At 55.7% G+C, this 18362-nt stretch overlaps 1 long non-coding RNA gene across 1 annotated transcript; it reads left to right on the top strand.

The window, feature by feature from the left end:
- Window positions 1-11178: 11178 nt before the first annotated feature.
- On the top strand, window positions 11179-16909 carry LOC145717214 (uncharacterized). The gene is made up of 3 exons (XR_014140279.1): window positions 11179-11278; window positions 15184-15283; window positions 15956-16909. It is a non-coding gene; the product is annotated as an uncharacterized LOC145717214 (long non-coding RNA).
- The last annotated feature ends 1453 nt before the right edge of the window (window positions 16910-18362 follow it).

The raw sequence follows: 18362 nt of genomic DNA, 5'->3' as shown, positions 1-18362 counted from the left end.
GGGGGGGTCGGGGGGAAGGGACGGGGCCAGGCCTGAATGGAGTGATGGGCAATGGGCATGGGTGCTCCCTCCGGGCTGATGACGGTGTCCCGGAGCTGGACAGAGACGCTGGCTGCACACCACTGTGGACACACTGAACGCCACAGAAGTATCCGCTTTCAAACAATTAACGGTTGATTTTATGGCATGAGACTTCCGCCTCCCTTTTAAAAAGGGAGATTTCCAAGTGTTAGCAGGCAGAGGTAGTAAAGACATATCTTTTCCAAAGGAGATTCTCTCCTTAATGGAATACAAGGGAAAGAAAGAGGCGTGCCCATGGCCTTCTGATCTCCCCGGCACTTTTGCTCGCCATCCCTAGTGGGGCCCTCCCACCACCCCCAAACTGCCCAGTAGGGTCCATGTTGGTCGGCTCAGGCTGCCACTGGGAAGCACCACAGACGCAAGGGCTTCAACAGCAGATCCTTCTTTTCTCCCTGTTCTGGAGGCTGGAAGTCCAAGATCAAGGTGCTTATCCCCAAATATCCTGAGGCACTGGGAATTAGGGCTTCCACATGTGGATTCTGGGGGACAATCCAGCCCATCACTGTGTCCCAGTTGACTGATGAGAAGATGGTGTGGAAAAGTCAACTCAAGTCCCAGAACCGGTGGGAGGCAGAGCAGACCAAGAACCCAGGTATCCTGATCCCGTGCAAGTCCTCTCCTCCGTGCTCACCGCATCTCGTGGCGTGGACGACCACGGGGGCCCTGACTGCTGTCCTCCAAACTGCTGGTGGGAGCAAAGTCATCCGCACCCACGGGATGTCGCTTCAGCAAGCGGGTCGACGTGATCCCAGCTCCCTGCTGCCACAGATCCCACCACGTTTCCCTCTTCGTCCAACAACCGGGCTGGACTTCACCAGGGTTCTAGCATCTGCGAGGGGACTGTGTGATCAACTAATTAAATCTAATGATTTATGTGTCCACAAACCCGGCGGGAAGGCCAGCGCCGAGGGTGTCGGAGCCAGAAACAAAAGGAATCGCACAGTGTGAAGGACACCTGCTCCCTATCCTGCTCCTCCCCACACCCACCACCTTGCAGGAGGAGCCCTGTCTCCTCACCAAATAGCCCACATCATTCCAGGCTGTTGTAGAGGACATCCCTTGAAAAGATGCTCACCTGGACAAGCACGTTTTCTCTGGATCAGTCGGTTGGCTCCCCTTCCTCCAGAATGGCCCCTGTGCTCTGCTCAAACCAGATATGGGGGTCCCCTTCAAGGTCTCTGCTCCCCTCACCCCTGTAGCCAGCCACCAAGCCTGCAGAGCCCAGACTCAGAAACCCTTCATTCATGTCACAACATGGGGCTCCCACTCACACCCATCACCCTCCAACCACATGGCTCTGCCAAAGCATACACCTGCCCGGCCCTCACCCAGCCGCCACGAGGGCAGCTCTTAGGCCTTGGGTCTTGAACACACTGGCCACCACCACCCAGGCAGCTCCTCTCCTCCTGCAGAACCCCGCTGGCCCATCTGCGCCTCCAGGGAGCCTCCCATCTTCCTATGGGCTCAAGGTGCCCCTGGCACCCAGTACAGTTGAGTAAATGCTTGATGGATGGATGGATGGGTGAGTGAATGAATGAATGAATGAATGAATGAATGAGAAGTCTTGGCTGCTTAACAATGAGCCAGTCCAAGGGTAGTGGGAGTTTACAACACATCATCAGAGAAGGCTCCTTGGCTCTTGGCCTCAAAAACCAGTCCCCACCACCCTGCAGGGCATCGTTCTGGATAAATGGCTGCCACCTTGTCATGTGATCTGGTGGGTCTGGAAAAGGGCTACAGGCCATGGTGACAGAAGAGACAGAGTTCCCACCTGGGCTGCCACCCACTCTGTCCCTTGATGTAAATTACTGCTCAGAGGTTCTCCCTAGCCTCCTGTTTGCTGGCAATCCCCAAAGGATAAAGGGCCTTTCAGGAAATGGGTCAAGCTCTTCTCTGTTCAAACATATCTTTACGTGCACAGCGAAGGAAACCATCAAGACAAACAGGCAACCTGCTGAATGGGAGAAGATATTTGCAAATGACATATCTGATAAGGGGTTAATATCAGAATATATAAAGAATGCATACAACTCAACACCACCAAAAAACAAATAATCCAGTTTAAAAATGGCAGAGGACCGGAGTAGACATTTTTCCAAAGAAGACGTACAGATGGCCAGCAGACACATGAAAAGATGCTCAACATCACTCATCGTCAGGGAAATGCAAATTAAAGCCACGATGACATATTACACCTGTCAGGATGGCTAGAATAAAAAACACAAGAGACAAGTGTTGGCGAGGATGCGGAGAAACGAGCCCTCGTGCACTGTTGGTGGGAATGCAGACGGGCACAGCCACTGTAGAAAGCAGTATGGAGGTTCCTCAAAAAATTAAAACAGAAATCTGTATGATCTAGTAATTCCACTACTGGGTATTTACTCAAAGAAAACAAAAATACTAATTTGAAAAGATAGGCTCACCCCTGCGTTTAGTGCAGTATTATCTACAATAGCCAAGATATGGAAGCAGCTCAAGTGTCCATCAACTGGTGAATGGATAAAGAAGATGTGGTGTATAGATACATAATGGAATATGATTCAGCCATAAAAAAGGAAATCTTGCCATTTGCAACAACATGAGTGGACCTAAAGGGTATAATGTTAAGTGAAATAAGTCAGGCAGGGAAAGACAAACACCGTATTATTTCACTTTTATGTGGAACTTAAAAAAAATGAACATAGGAAAAGAGCGATAAACCAAAAAACAGACTCCTAACTACAGAGCACAAACTGGCGGTTGCCAGAGGGGAGGTGCTGGGGGGCTGGGGGAAATAGACTAAGTGGGGAAAAACATATCTTTAAGTGATTAGTGGGAGGGGAAATGTCACAGACACTTTAAGAAGCAATTTAGGGCAGATTTTTTGAGGCAACCAGAATGCAAGCTGCTCTCACAAGCCATTGCTGAGCCACCGCCGCCCGGTGCTGGATGACAGGGGCAGCAGCGACTGGGGCAGGCTGGGGCCAGCTGGGCAAGGGACAGCACCAGGGCCAGAGGACTGGGGCCCTCATCTCTTCCCCAGCGCAGGGGCTGAGACCTAAGAGGGCAGAGGCAAAGTCTGCGCCGCCAATCTGATCACCAGGAATTAAAAGAAACACCACCTCCGGATCCAGCGGCAGACGTTCCATGCCCAGCCTACAAATCCAAGGTGGGCAGAACAGGTCAGCAAACGCTGCAGAGGGTCAGGAGCATCACCCAGGCCCACCGCACCCCCCAGGCAGGTCAGAGCCCCCCAACACATAGGCTCCTGTACTTCCTTGCCCTTCCCGGACTTGCCACACTGTTCTCCTGCCCCTGCGGAGCATGAACTCCTGAAGGCAGGAGTACATGTCCCTTGCTCGCCACCTTGTCCCTCACGCTCAGCTGGGTGCCAGGCACCTGGTGGGCACTGGTACATGCTTGTGGAATAAATGAATGAATGGCTTATTGACATTGAGAAGAAGCATGGGAAAAACAAAGCCCGGTAGCATATCATGAGCCTGCGGCCACCATGAGATACAGAATAAACACCGCTGAGAGCCAGACTCACCCCCCATCGCCATCTGTCTGCACACCTGACTCCCTCTGCAACTCAGGATCAGATCTGGTTGGCCCCGCCAGGGCAAGGCGGAGGCAGGCGCCCGAGGTCAAGGGCTCAGGAAGGATTTTATTTATTTATCTGATAGAGAGAGACAGTGAGAGAGGGAACACAAGCAGGGGGAGTGGGAGAGGGAGAAGCAGGCTTCCCGCCGAGCAGGGAGCCTGATGCAGGGCTCGACCCCAGGACCCTGGGACCATGACCCGAGATGAAGGCAGACGCTTAACGCCTGAGCCACCCAGGCGCCCCTTGCTTCTTAGATTCTTGCCTAAGGAGTGGGCAAGCTGCTGAGCTTGGTCTCCCGACTTGAAACAGCTCCCAATTTGAAACAGCTGAGCTTGGTCTCCCAACTTGGAAAGGGAGGATCCAGGATTTATGGAGCTTGACGCATATGCATATGTGGGGACTCTTTCAAGAAAGAACATAAAAATATCTTCCTCATACACATTTTATAAAACCCTAGGACAGGGGAACTCCATGCTGGACACTTCCCAGAGCTCCGTGATGGCCCGGGAAATCCAACCTGGACCATGCTCTCTGGGTGCCTCGAGCCTCCCTCACCTCGCACTCTGCTAGGAATCCCACACAGTGCCGCCATGGGTAAGTCACTTCTCCATGCCTCAGTTTCCGCACCTATGAAATGGGTACAACCTTGGTGCCTGTGTCATGGGTTTGTGGGGACATGTAAAGGAGTTAACACAAGGAAAGGGTTTAGTCCAGGTCGGGGCACTCGGTGAGGATACTAGAAGGTGTTGCTGGAAGCTGCCTTTCAAGGCTCTGCATCCCTCCTGGATCAAACGGAGAGTCACGGCTCTCTGTAACTTAACAGTGGGATGGCAGACGAAGCTCTGTCTGCTGTGATCATGGATTGTGGTTATGAATTTTATGGTTTTTTATTATTTTTAAAGATATATTTATTTATTTGAGAGAGAGAGAAAGTGCACAAGCCGGGGGAGGGGCAGAGAGAGAGGAAGGAAGCGGACTCCCCATCAGATGCTTAACCAACGGAGCCACTCAGACGCCCCAGGTAAAGACCCCTTTAAAAATCCTAACCACAGGGGCACCGGGGTGGCTCGGCCGGTTAAGTGTCCGACTCTTGGTTTTGGCTCAGTTCGTGATCTCAGGGTCATGAGATGGGGTTTGGAGTGGCACTCCATGCTGGGCGTGGAGCCGGCTTAAGAGTCTCTCTCACGGGGCGCCTGGGTGGCTCAGTCGTTAAGCGTCTGCCTTCGGCTCAGGTCATGATCCCAGGGTCCTGGGATCGAGCCCCACATCAGGCTCCCTGCTCCGCGGGAAGCCTGCTTCTCCCTCTCCCACTCCCCCTGCTTGTGTTCCCTCTCTCGCTGTGTCTCTCTGTCAAATAAATACATACTTTAAAAAAAAAAAGTCTCTCTCCCTCTGCCCCTCACCCCCATCTTCCTCCCAAATAAATAAATAAATGGTCTTTATCTTATAGAGACACACAAAAAAGGTTTTTTTTTAATTACCCAGCTCATATTTCTTGCAAACCTTGCTCTTGCTTGTACATGATTTTTGCACCTTGTAAGTAGTCATTGCTTAAGTAAAACAATTACACAAATAAGTAAAAATGTAAGTGCCTCGGGCACACCCAATATCTCTGATATTTCAATAAGCACCTGACTGCTGGTTCATAAAGCCGCACCCTCCCTCCCACGGCTGCATCTCTATGATATATCCAGAAGGGGTGACTCCCCCCCCGCCAGGCACCCGCAGAGCGCTGTTGGAGCTCCCAGAAAGACCCAGTCAGACTCAGACCTCCCAGGCCCCCACCAGGCACCCGCCTCCCATCAGTGTCATCACCCTCATGGAGGATGGGTCCACACCCTCCTTTCCTGCCCCACTCCTGGCCTCAGCAGCCAAGCCCTGATCTGGACCAGCCCACTACTTGAGAGCAGGTAGGGAAGAGGGGCCGCACCACGCTGGGGGGAGACCCATTGCAGCCACGCCAGCAGAGGACATCCCCATCCCCCCGGCGTCCAGCCCCATCCTGGACTCCAGGGCCTCGGCCCGCCCTCTGAGGCCCGGCTTCGGGCCCTGCCTCCCCCATCACAGGGCTGCGGCCAGCCAGGCAGCGGCCAGGGCTGGGTGTGGAATCAGACCTGGCTGGACCCAGCACTTCCTCTGTGACATCTTGGGCACATTCCTCACCACCCTGGCCTGTTTCTCCTTATGACAAATGGAAAACATAACCGAATGTCCCTTAGGACTAACTGGGACAGACTGCAAAGCGCCCACCCCGGGACAGCACTCAGCAGTCACCGGCCCCCTTCTCTCATCGGCCTGGGCTCCTGGGGCAGCGGGGAGCTGCTGAGAGGCCCGGCCAAGCTGCAGCCCACAGGGATCCCCGCCGTGGGGCAATTTCCGTGACCCTCAGCTCCTGGGCACCACACACACACACCCCCGAACCCCGGCTTCCGTTCATCAGTGCTGGAGAAGCCCAGACTGTGGAAGCATCCAGGCTGACTCCAGCCTGGCCACCCAGACCACATACTCACGCTAATTCTGCCAGAAAGACCAGCCTGTGGTTGGGAAGAACGGCCATTATGGTTTCCAGAAAATTCCTCCGAGCAGGGAGAAGCTGTTTGCCATTCCTGAGGCCTCTCCAGTCAGTCTGAATGCAGTTTTCCAATTAAGCTGGGACTGCTCCCAGATCTCTGCTTTAAACAACCACCTCTCCGCTTTCCCTCTAAAGAAACAAAACCCTTGAGACGTGCACACCCCCCCTTTTATTTTGTTTTAAACGACCTCTGGGTGTTTTTTCCTGCTAACCCAGGTGGTGTGTGTTGTATAACCCAGGAGCACTGGTGGGAGGGCACCTGGGGGGTCGGAAGTCCAGGGCCATGGATGGGGTGGATCTGCTCACCAAGTTGGGGACTGCACAAGGAGAACCGAGCCTGGGGAAGGAAGACAAGTCCTCCTCTGGGCGGGACAAGCAAGATTGCACTTGGGAATTCTTAATTCTGCCTCCGGTCAGGAATGTGGGGAGAAGGTTAAAGACCCCGGGCTAGCTCTCAGGTCCTCAGCCCAAATGAGGTATCAGCATCAGGGGATGGACGTGACCTCTAGGTCACGTGGAGGGCCGAGAGAAGAAAGAGCCAAGGACAAAGCAAGGAAGAGGGGGCCGATGAAGAGAAATGGTCAGAGGCCTGGAAGGGAATGGACAGGAGGAGGAGAAGGAGGAGAGAGGCACGCCATGGGCCAGCCACGTCCCATGGCCAGAGAGGGCCATTTAGATGAGGTCTACCAAGGTCTACCGGACCTGCTACCCATGATGTCACTGACCACCAGGATGCATTGAGCCGGTTCTGAGTCTAGTCTTTAAGAAGACGGGCCTCTGCTACTTCCTCCTTCTTGAAATGACCTCTCTGAGGACACTCCCTGGCAGAACCAAGCCCCCATGCCAAGAGGAGCCCAGCCTGGGACACATGCAGCCTCCCCGGTCAGCATCGAATGCCAGCTCCGTGAGCACATGTCCTGTGGGCTCTGGTGTGCCCCAGCTTACCCGGGACGGCAGCCTGGCCAGAGGACCTCCCCGGAGCCCAGTCAACTCACAGGATCAGCAGATAAACGAATGTCCTCAGAGCCTTCACGAGAACAAGGTTAATGATTTGGTGGGGATAGACCCCTCACCAAGAGGAGTAAAGCATGAACAGGTGTGTGTGTGTGTGTGTGTGTGAGCACCTGCGTGTGCAGGGAACAGAGACAGTGTTTAGAAGCTCCTCCTCGAGGAAGCTGACCGACCATGAAAGGAGGAGAGGGAGGGGACCTATTCGTTGCCCCTCACTACTTAACAGTTTCCTTCCTCCTGGTCCCGGGCCATGAGCCCACCCCCGAAAGCCGGTTCACAGCCTCCGCGGGGATCTACCAGAGACGCCGAGGGTGACGGAAGCAGCCCTTGCAGCCGGAGCCTTGGCCGGGGTCCCAGCCCCAGCCCTGCCACTTAAACTCCTGGGCCTCAGTCTTCACCTCTCTCAAGTGGGGCTAATGATACTTGACCTGCCAATGTTTCAGGGCTATGGCTGGAAATAAACAAAATGAAGGATCTGGAAACTGTCAGCGGAAAGGCCAGTGCAAGGGACTATTATTATGATGATCCAAAGGGAGGAGGAGGTGGGGGGCCAGGAGCTCACAGCCTCCCTCAGTGGACACAACACAGTTACATGAAAGCAGCTCAGGAAGATCAAGTTTGCCCGCAGGGCTCTGGATCTCAGCACCAACTTGAAGAGACCCCCCAGTGTGGTGCAGACAGTCTCCTGAGAGCCTGCCCGGCCTTCGGCCCCCGTGAGGGCTCCTCAGATTTGCAGGTACATTGAGGGCTGCTTCTGTGACCAAAGATGATGGCCATTTCCAGAGCATCTGCCAGAGGACCTGGCACCCTCCCTATTTATCACAATCTCATTTTCCGCCTCCAACATCTGTAGCTGAAAATCAGTGCTGCCTCCTGGGGTAGGGGGAGCGAGCACCAGAAAATGAGGCTGAAAACATCATAAAGTGTAAAAAAAAAAAAAAATCATGAGCACCTTTATCCCACTGACCTACAGGCAGGGTCCTGAGCTGAGGTGTGTACAACCTGGGAGAGCAGGGGAAAGGGGGCGTGAGACCCATAAAGGGGGAAACTAAATAAAATCGCACATGGTGCTAGGAGAGGGTCCACACGGCCGACCAACAGCGGCAGAGCAGGTTCTCCGGATGGAGGCAGCTTTTGGGCTTTCCAGTGGTTTCCATGGCACCATGCCTTCATAATCCTCACCCAAACAGCTCTCCTTCAGCTCACCTTGTGTCACCGAGCCAGAGGAGAAATGGAGTAAGTGTGACAAATATGCTGATAGCGAGAAAGTTGAGCGTGCGTGTGCGTGTGCGTTCGTGTGTGTGTGCAGGGAGCTTGGGCAGAGCCAGGGTTTTCCTTCAGAATAAGTGACCTTGGTCATTGCCTGGGGGCTCCGAAGGCATTTCTGGGAGCCAGACCCACCAAACTCTGATTTGGAGAAATCCATGGACTCAGATCCCAGCCGGTTTGGCGGGGAAGATGCCAGGGCCCCCTTGCCGTGGGTGGTCAGGTCCTCCACAGCAGGTGCTCATGAGTGCGGAACCCAGAGCCTTTCTCAGGTTCAGAACCCCTAGGAGAAGGAGGTGTGCAAACTCTCCACTCCCCAAGAGTCTAACTACCCTCCATCTGGTGATGTTTTCTCTTTCATTCGTTCAACAACGACTGAGCGCCTTCGTGGGCCAGGCACAGACTGGGCTGCAGGCAGAGCGTCCGGCCAACCAGCCACACACCACCTCTCCCTCGCTGCCCCGGGCTCAGCAGACAGGCAGGTTTGCCACGAATTCTCACCCCCTGTGGCATCCCCCACTTGCCTGCCATTCAGATCAGACCCCCAGCAACAGCAAGCTGCTGAAAAGGATTCCAGGTGCTCCATTCTCCCTTTCATCTGGTTCTCTCTCCCTTTTTTGTCTTCTTTTTTTTTTTTTTTAAAGATTTTATTTATTTGAGACAGAGAGAATGAGAGAGAGAGAGCACATGAGAGGGGGGAGGGTCAGAGGGAGAAGCAGGCTCCTTGCTGAGCAGGGAGCCCGATGTGGGACTCGATCCAGGGACTCCAGGATCATGACCTGAGCCGAAGGCAGTCGCTTAACCAACTGAGCCACCCAGGCGCCCTTTTTTGTCTTCTTTATAAAAATGCTCTTTACTGGTGGGAAAGTTAGCATGAAAAAGACAGAAAATGAGGCTCAGGAAGGATGTCTGATGTGCAGCGATGTATTAACCTGCCAGAGGCTCTTCCTCTCCAAGCCCAGCAGCTGGGAGATGGGCCTCCCCTCTCCCCTCCTGCCAGCAGAGGGGAGCGATGGGTCAGGGTGGGCATCTGGCCTCATGGCACCAGCTGAGCTCAGGACCATGGGAGACCAGCGTCTGCTGCTGGGTTCCTGTGGGCATCTGATGTATCACCTTAGGGCCCCGGAGAGTCAAAATCTCCATGAGGTGTGCTCCTTCTCTCCCCGGGGACTCAAGCCGCCACTGTCCCCTCCTTTCCGCCTGGCACCTGGTCACGTGCCCCACCGCCCTCTGGAAGAGCCAGCTGGGCACCTGCCATGGACTCCCCAGGGACCCCAACTGGGCCACCCTCTGGACTGACCCTCCTGGCACTCTCACTTACCCACACGAAAACACCAGGACCCTGGTCTACAAAGGAGCCAGCTACAGAAGAGCCACCCCAGGTCCCGCCTTCCCGGAGAGGGGGCTGACTGCCCACCATGCAAGGCAGAGGTCCGGGCCAAAGTGCCCACAAGGTGAGGGGGCTAATAGAGTTTGTTTCCCCGGAAACAATGGAGGGGGTGGTACAGGCAAGCCTCGAGGCGTGAGAGAGAGGCTGGATGGCCCCGTGCCTGGGCTCAAATCACATCGAGTCAGCTTCCCACTTATTTTTTTTTTTTTAAAGATTTATTTATTTATTTATTAGAGAGAGAGAGCATGAGAGGGGGGAAGGGCAGAGGGAGAAGCAGACTCCCCACCGAGTGGGGAGCCCGATGTGGGACTCGATCCAGGGACTCCAGGATCATGACCTGAGCCGAAGGCAGTCGCTTAACCAACTGAGCCACCCAGGCGCCCAGCTTCCCACTTATTAACCATGGGAACTGGCCTGTCGCCGTTTTCCTGCGCATCCACGGCGGGGGTCGGGGGGGCGGACAGCAGCACCGTCTCCCTGAATCATGCAGAGGTCCCATAGGTAAGGAATTTAGAACAGTGCCTGGTGACGGGAGGTACAGAGCAGAGACCTGGGGACAGAGGCACAGAGCAGAGCTCTGTGTTCAGCCAGGCCCTGAATGAGCCTCCCCCCGACCCATGGCAGGCAGGGTAATCCCCACCCCCACTGGCAGAACACAAGGTTGGAAGATGGGTATTTTCTCCCACAGTCAGACCCAGGGAGACAGAACCTCCCGGGGGGCCCCTGTCCCCAGAGCCCCGGGCCCCCCCGACTGGGACTGAAGAACCAGAGTGGGCTGTGGGAACGCTGAGCTGCTGCCTCAGGGTCACCCCACTCTGCACAATTCCGGGGGGTGCCATGTACATCCGTGGGACACAGTGGCCTCTTCCACACAGAGGGCAAGCCCTATAGGAGACAGGCTAAGGCCATTTGTCCACTGGAAGCCATGTAGAGGCCCGGAGGGTGAGCCCAAGAAGGGAGAGAGGCAGACAGGGGAGCCCACTTCACCAGCAGGGCCCAGCCTCGGGGGACGTGGGCTTTCCCTCCTCCTGGAGCAGGGTGGCCTGGCTCTGTCCTTGAGACTGAAAAGGGACTGGGAGAAACAGCTTGCCATGCTCCCGGTCCACACCATCTCACACCCCGCCTCTAAGACTGGTGACTCTCAGGGCCACGGGCTCCCTGCGCCCCAAGCCCCCACGGCCAGGGCAGGAGCTGCGGGCACCCTGAGTGACGATGTGGTTTCCTCCCTGTCTCTGTCCCTTGGTGACTTCCGTTCAGCAGCAGCACTGGGGAGATGGCAGCCAGTCCTCACGAAGCCTCCCTGCACTGAGAGAAGACAGACAAGGGGACAGATGGGCGACAAGGCCATGCCCCTTCCCATGGCGGGGGGCAACAGGTGGGGAAATCACAGGGAGAGAACAGTGACTGGAGACACGGATATAGGGTGTGTGCGGGCGCACGTGCGTGCACGGGGATGTGTAAATGCAGGGTGTTCAAGTGAGTGGGAGTGCGGATGTGTGCAAATGAGCGTGCATTTGTGTCTGGGCACACGCGTGTGTGTGTGCGAGGGGGCAGAGGGAGGGCGGAGGAGAGCAGAGCGGAGCAGAAAGACAGCCACAGTGAGAAAGCCCTGCTGCCCTGCAGGGCAGCCGACGGGAAGCCCCAGGAAGTAGGAGCTGCGCGCTCGCTGCTGACTCCTCGGAACCCAGCACGCGGCAGGTGCACGGCGACTTGCTGGTGCCCGCCCAACAGATCGTGCAGGTCATAGGTGCCTCCCGGTCCAGAATGTCCCCCACTTTCCCCTAAGTCCACTTCCCCCTCACCTTCAGCAGCCAGCCCCTCCAGGCCAGCACGCCCCACCCCCAGGCCCCCGAGGGAGCCTTCTCTCAATACGGGCTGGCTTCTCCTCACCCAGGAACAGGGGGATTTCCTACCTGTTTCTTCAGGCTGGGTGACGTAAGCTGTTTTTCTAGTGTTCAGCCGAAGAAACTTCCAGGCCTTCATTTGTCTAAATGCGGAGGCCTTTGGGGACGAGCTTAGCTGGCTTGCTTCCGCCAGCATCTTGTAGCTGTCTGGGCTGGTGCTGTCTCTAGACCGCTGGATGCAAGAAACAGGGCCCCGCAAAAGGAGCGAGGGACCAGAGTCTTCCTCAGACCAGATGCGCCCGTGGACGTGGCCAGTGTTTCCAGCTGCGTCAGCTGGGGTTAGAACTGAGCCCAGTCGCACCTGAGAGTGTGAGAGACCCCAGGGCGCCCAGCCCTGGCCCTGCTCTGGGATCTGCACCCTGAGTGTGCGATGGCCTGAACGCGTCTAGAGATGAGTAGACAGCTGAGATCACCACGGGAGGCCCGCAGCAGGCCCTTCTCCTCTGGGCTCTCCAAGGGTCCTGGCAGCCGCTCTGGGCACTGTCACCCTCGAGGTCAGGAAATACTCCTTGGGTGAGCTTCCTGAGTCAGAAGCCTGGCTATGCCCTAGCAGACCCACCTGGCCTATCTAGGGCCCCCAGATGTGGTCTGGGAATCATGGCATGCCCAATTCAGGGTCTTGTGAAGACCAAATGCATCCCTCACCCAGGCCCTGGCCTGGAGCAGACCCCCTTCCTTCCTAATCTAGACCCCAAGACAGGCCCGGTTCTCCACCCCACACCTCTTCCTTCACCTAGCTCCAGACTCTGGGCACTCGGGGCCTGCAGACCCCGGTCTCTCTATCTCTGTCTCTCCCCCTGTCTCTTCCCTCTGCAGGGATCTCTTGCCCTAGCCTTCAGGAAGCCTTGGAGACAGTCCCCTCTCCTGGATACCTCTCATGTTCCCAAGTCTGGCTTGGGTGCCTCCCCTGGGAGCTTACATCATGCCCCAAATGTCCACGACCATAGCATTGATCACAGTGGCCTGGGATTACCCCATCACCTGCCTCGCAGGGTGTATAATCTCGGAGAGGAAGACAGCCTGGGTTGTGTGCCCATTGCCCAGCACACAGTACATGTCCATGACGCACACATGGAATGAGCAGGTCTCCCCCGCGCAGAGCCGAACCCCACCCTGGAGCCAGTGACCCCAACAGATGGGACGGATGTGGGACTGGGAGCCTCTTCCAAAGGGCTGCCGGGAGAGCGGCCCATCTCCCAGCCCTACCCCACCCTCCAGCTCCTGTCCCCCGCCATCCCTGCCACCTTCTGACGCAGACTCATCAGCTGTTGCCATGGAGACCAGCCCGCAATGGGCTCGTGCCCTCCCACTGCACGGGGCGGGCAGAGCAACAGTGGCAGCCAGCTGTGCACAGAGAACACCTGCCCAGCGAGGTGGGCGCCCGGCTCCGGACGCAGACAAGCCGGGGTTCGGGGCCAGCACCCGCCCACCCGCAGTGCCCTTCCCACAGCAGGGTGACCTTGGGCAAGTCACTTCACCTCCCTGAGACACGCAGGATTTGAGGGATGAGATGAACCACGCCAGGCAAGAGTCATCAACGTGTCATTTTGGGGTGCCGGCCTCGACATTAGCTTTCTTTTTCCAGAGTTTCTGTCCCTTTGGCCTTTGTGCCCAATTCCCCCCAACTCAGGTGGGACAGGAAGAAGAAGGAGAGACTCCAGTCCCTGCTGGAAGTAAAAGACTGTGTGTGACATGTGAAGACTAAGAGGAAGACTCCAGGGCCACTAATGTGGCCTGGCCCCGGGGCCACAAATGTGGGTGCCACACTGGCCTCTGGCCATATAATGAGCAAACGCACTCGGGGCAGTGAGCTACCTCCAACGACGTCAGTTGGCCTCAAATTTGCCTGACGGCCTCCATATCTCCCTAGAGTAGGGTTGGGGCAGGAGGTGTCTCCTGGTCTCCTTATTGCTTTACGTGGTGCCTACTTCTGGGGACAGCTGAAGATCCCTGAGCCCGCAGGGGACCTGGGGACAGGAACGTGTGGAGATGCCGTAAGTGGCCCGTCGCACCGAGCTGGCTCTCCCAGGCAGCCCAGGCCAGCTCGCATCCCGAGTGGAGCTGAGCACCTGCATCTCAGGCAGGCCTGCGTGAGCCCTGATACAAAATGTGACCCCCCACCTCCCTTTCCAGAATGTCAATCCAGCCCCGCTGCTGGGCTTTTGTCACTGCTGGGAACGGTCCCCAAATTTGGGGACAGGAAGTGGTCCCTTCTGTTAAATGATGGATGGACAGATGGATGGATGAATGGATGTCTATAAGAACTGGAAAAAAGTAGCCACTAAGGAGTCCTTCTCAGAGCGAAGGCCCACAGAAACCATGAGAGCTGGTGGGGACTGGGCAGGCTCTGGGAGCCAGGATTCCAGGGCCTGGGTCTCTGAACGCTTCTCCGGGGGTGGGGGTAGAGAAGGAGGGGACCCACAGCTCTGCTCCTTAGTCTCTTTCCCCTGGAACTCTCCACACCCTGAAAGGCAGGACTATGTCCCTCACCCCCAGGCAGGAATCCCCACCCCAGACCGACCTGTCACTGTGCCCCCAGCCCCGTGCCCACCCGCCCTACCCATAGACAGAACAGACCCAGAATGGTGTCCTGACCTCGCTGCCCAGCCAACTGAGATGGAATGAAGGAAGGAAGGTTGCAAACGGATTGCCCCAGATGGGTCTCCCTGTGAACAATTTCGATAATACCTTAACACAAAAATAGAGGGTCAGAGGGCCTTTTGTGCGCTTCATCAATCTGGAAAACACCAAACAGAAAGTTGGAGGAAATTTAGAGAAAAAGTGACTAAACATAGTTTTTGGTGAGGATAATAAAAATGAATAATGCCCTAAGCTCTTAGCCCCACTGTGAGCTGTGAGGGGCATCCCGTTACCCCACTTCACAGAGCAGGACTCCGAGGCTCGAGCAGTTGTGACTTGCCTGTACATTTGGGCGCGTGAAAAGCAACGCTAGCGTGTCCATTGGAGAACTGTGAGCCTGACTGAGTAATTCTTACAGAGCTCAGTGTTTTCGCCATTTTACGTGAGGCTGCTGGGTCTGTTACACCGTAAAAAACAACATCGGGGGGGGGGGTGCCTGGGTGGCTCAGTTGGTTAAGCGACTGCCTTCGGCTCAGGTCATGATCCTGGAGTCCCGGGATCAAGTCCCGCATCGGGCTCCCTGCTCGGCAGGGAGTCTGCTTCTCCCTCTGACTCTCCCCCCTCTCATGCTCTCTCTCTGTCTCATTCTTTCTCTCTCAAATAAATAAATAAAATCTTAAAAAAAAAAAAAAAACATCGGGGGCACTCGGCAGGACCGACAGGTTGCATTTGCTGTTTGCTTACAGCTCCCCCAAAGTAGACAATCTTGGAGGCTCATGTTTTAATTCTCTTCAAGGCACTTGCAGACACTCACTGGAAAAGAAAAGTTGCAGGAATGAAAGTGGCCATTCCTCATTACACCAGCATGTGCGGCTCGGGAAGAACCCACAGACCAGGTGAGACTTAGCTGATACGCGGAAGGTTTTCACAGCCGCAAAACAGGTGTCTCCCAGCTGGTGTCTCCCAGGACAAAGAGGAGGGACCCTGGGCTGCTCTCCTGACCTCTCTCTCTTCAGATGTGAGCATGCGAAGAGCGAGGTGGGGTCTCACATGTCGTTCAGATCTGGTATTTGCAGAAAGGGAGGAAAGAGAAAGACTTTGCTGGTCACCCTTAGATCCCCCATGGGGCCTGAGGTTCGGGGGCTGCACAGTTGCAGAAATAGCTGCTCAGGACCCCGATAGGTAACACAGATGATAGGAGGAGTGTAGCTCTGGGTGAGCAATGGGGCATCCTGCTTGCTCAGGTTCCCCTTTCCATCCTTTCCACCCCAAACTCCAAAGACCACCCCCAGGATTTCTCTGGTCTCCCCACAACTTGAAAGGCATGACTCTATTATCCTGTAGACCCCTCGAGGCTTGGGACTATCTAGGGACACCGTCTTTCCATCTCCAGCACCTAGCAGCCTTCCTAACCAATGGCAGCCACTTGGTGTTTGTTGAGTGAATGAATGACCCATGAATAAGTCAGCTATTGCTATGATAATACTGTGTAACAGACAAGCCCCCAAATCTCAGTGACTCACAACCGAAAGCACTGAACTTTTTTCTTCTCCATGGGTACAAGCCAGCAGGGGCACTTCCAGGACCAAGCGTCTCCTTTGGGGACCAGCAGCTACAGGGAGCCCGTTCTGCTCATGGTGAATAACAGAAACACAAGGCCCAGTCACACACGCACATCTGAAGCAACCGCCCGGGTCACGCCCACCAACACTCCACGTGTGGCCACAGCCAGCATCAGTGGGCTGGGGCAAGCTGTGCACCCACTCCAGCGGGGGGCACCGCAAAGTCATCTAGCCAAAGACGCAGATGTGAAATTCTACATAGAGAGGGAAGGAAGAATTTTGGAACCAAGCGTCCGATCTGCCACAAAGCAGAGGATGGAACCAATGGCAGAGCATTGCGTCCTTTGCAGGCTCGTTCAGACAGGATGTGTGGAAATCGCTCCGAGAAGTACAAAGCTCTAGTTAAATGCTATAACACAGCAATGTCATGATGCAATGTCCCCTCCACTGGACAACACAGTCACCATAAAGAGACCTCATTCTTGGAGAGAGGAATGGGGTGCTGGGCAGAGGGACCCACCTCACAGCGAGACTGGAGCTGCATGTGGCTTGTTAACACGGCTCTAACAAGCCCCCTGAGCCAGCAGTCCTCAGAGGGCGACGGTGGGCAGGGCCGGGGTGCCGGGCTGGCATTGCAAAAGCTGTTAAAATAAAGAACATATGGGGGTATTGTCAACCCTCCCAGCCTCGTGTCAGCATATCCCCGGATTTGTGACCGGCCCCAGATTCAGAAGGTTCCTGCCTCCCCCTTCCAAGTGCACACATGCACAAGCACACACAGACACTGCCCCCCTGCTCGCCCCCCAAAGAGGCTCATTTCAAAAATGTGGGTACACTGGGGCGCCTGGGTGGCTCAGTCATTGGGCATCTGCCTTCTGCTCAGGTCATGATCCCAGGGTCCTGGGATCGAGCCCCGCATCGGGCTCCCTGCTCTGCAGGGAGTCTGCTTCTCCTTCTCCCTCTGCCACTCCCCCTGCTTGTGTTCCCTCTCTCACTGGGTCTCTCTCTGTCAAAAAATAAATAAAAAATCTTTAAAAAAAAAAAAAGATGTGGGTACACTGAGTCGCTGACCTCAGAGCTGCTTTGGGGAGGTGGCTGGAGACCAGGACAGGCTCAGGGAGACAGGCTCCCTCGGGTCCCAGTGAGGCTCCCAGGGAGAGAAGGAAGTTCCTACCAGCCCTGCTTGTTTTCAGAAGTTTGTGCATTTTCTAGTTTCCTTTTTTTTTTTTCCTCTCCAAAGCTCCGCTCACCCAAGAGAATAATGTAAACACTTAGGATGGCATTTTAATAGTCCCAGGGGCATTGATCATTATTATGAATTTGAAAATAGCTGAGTTATGAATGTTTGACTGCAATCACGCAGCGCTCTATACGTTGTAAAATCTTAAACGCCCAGCAGCACTATTATTCTCCGAGCACTTTCTCCTCTGTTGTCTCAAACGGGAGGAGTTACTCTCCCAATTAGGGTGATCGGAAGACAGGGGTCAAGAAGGGTCAGACCACTTGCCAACCGGGCGATGCCGCCGGGAGGGATCAGAACCCCAGGGGCCTTCTCTTCATCCTCAGCTCCTCGAACCACCTTCACCTCTCCTTGCCACCTGAGACTCCAGATCCCTGCCTCACTCCCCAGATCCTGCCCTGGCCCCACCTGGGCCACCTCCGGGGGTCTCGTGCCACCAATTAGCTCTTCCCTCCTACGGCCTTTCCCCTGCGTGGTCCTGTCCTGCCTCTGTGCATAGATGTGTTCATGTCTCTCCCCCAGACAGTCTGCCCCCCGTACAGATCGCCCTCCTGCAAACACACAGATGCCCCCCCCGCCCCCTCCCAGGCTCCCCCAAAAGCAGAGGCAGGTGGGCGCTTTAGCAGGGTACCCCAGGCAGAGGGGGCTGGAAGGGGCCTATGTGGTGCAGCCTGGTCCACACCCACCACGTGGGTGACATAAGGACATGCTGTGGGTCACCCTGGAGACTGAATACGGAGGCTGGACATCTGAGGCACCCAACTGGCCTGGGGTTCGGGTGCATGTGCTGCCGTCATGCTTCCTGGGTGGGTGCCCTGCCTGGGCCGGCCTTGGGCCTGGGCCTCGTGCTGGGACCACCTCCCCCAGTGCCACTTCTCGCTTCCCTACCTTCTGCAGTCGCCCGCTCTTCCTCTCCCAATAGGGTCTTTGCAGATGGAATTAGTTAAGATGAGGTCATAGGGATTGGGCCCTAAATCCAACAACCGGTGTCGTAAGAGGGAAATTCAGACGCAGACACACTCGCAGGAGAAGTTCAAGGACAACAGAGGCAGAGATTGGGTTGATGTGTCTGCAGCCAAGGAACAGCCAGGCCTGCCAGCCACCGGCAGAAGCCAGGAGAGAGGTGTGGGGCAGTCTCTCCCCTAGAGCCTCAGAGGGAGCCAACTTTGCCAA

This window comes from Leptonychotes weddellii, chromosome 15 (assembly GCF_054177405.1).
Source record: "Leptonychotes weddellii isolate Sample4059 chromosome 15, ASM5417740v2, whole genome shotgun sequence".
Classification (NCBI taxonomy): Eukaryota; Metazoa; Chordata; class Mammalia; order Carnivora; family Phocidae; genus Leptonychotes; species Leptonychotes weddellii.
The sequence above is the reverse complement of the archived record's forward strand: the minus strand, read 5'-3'. Positions and strand labels throughout refer to the sequence as shown.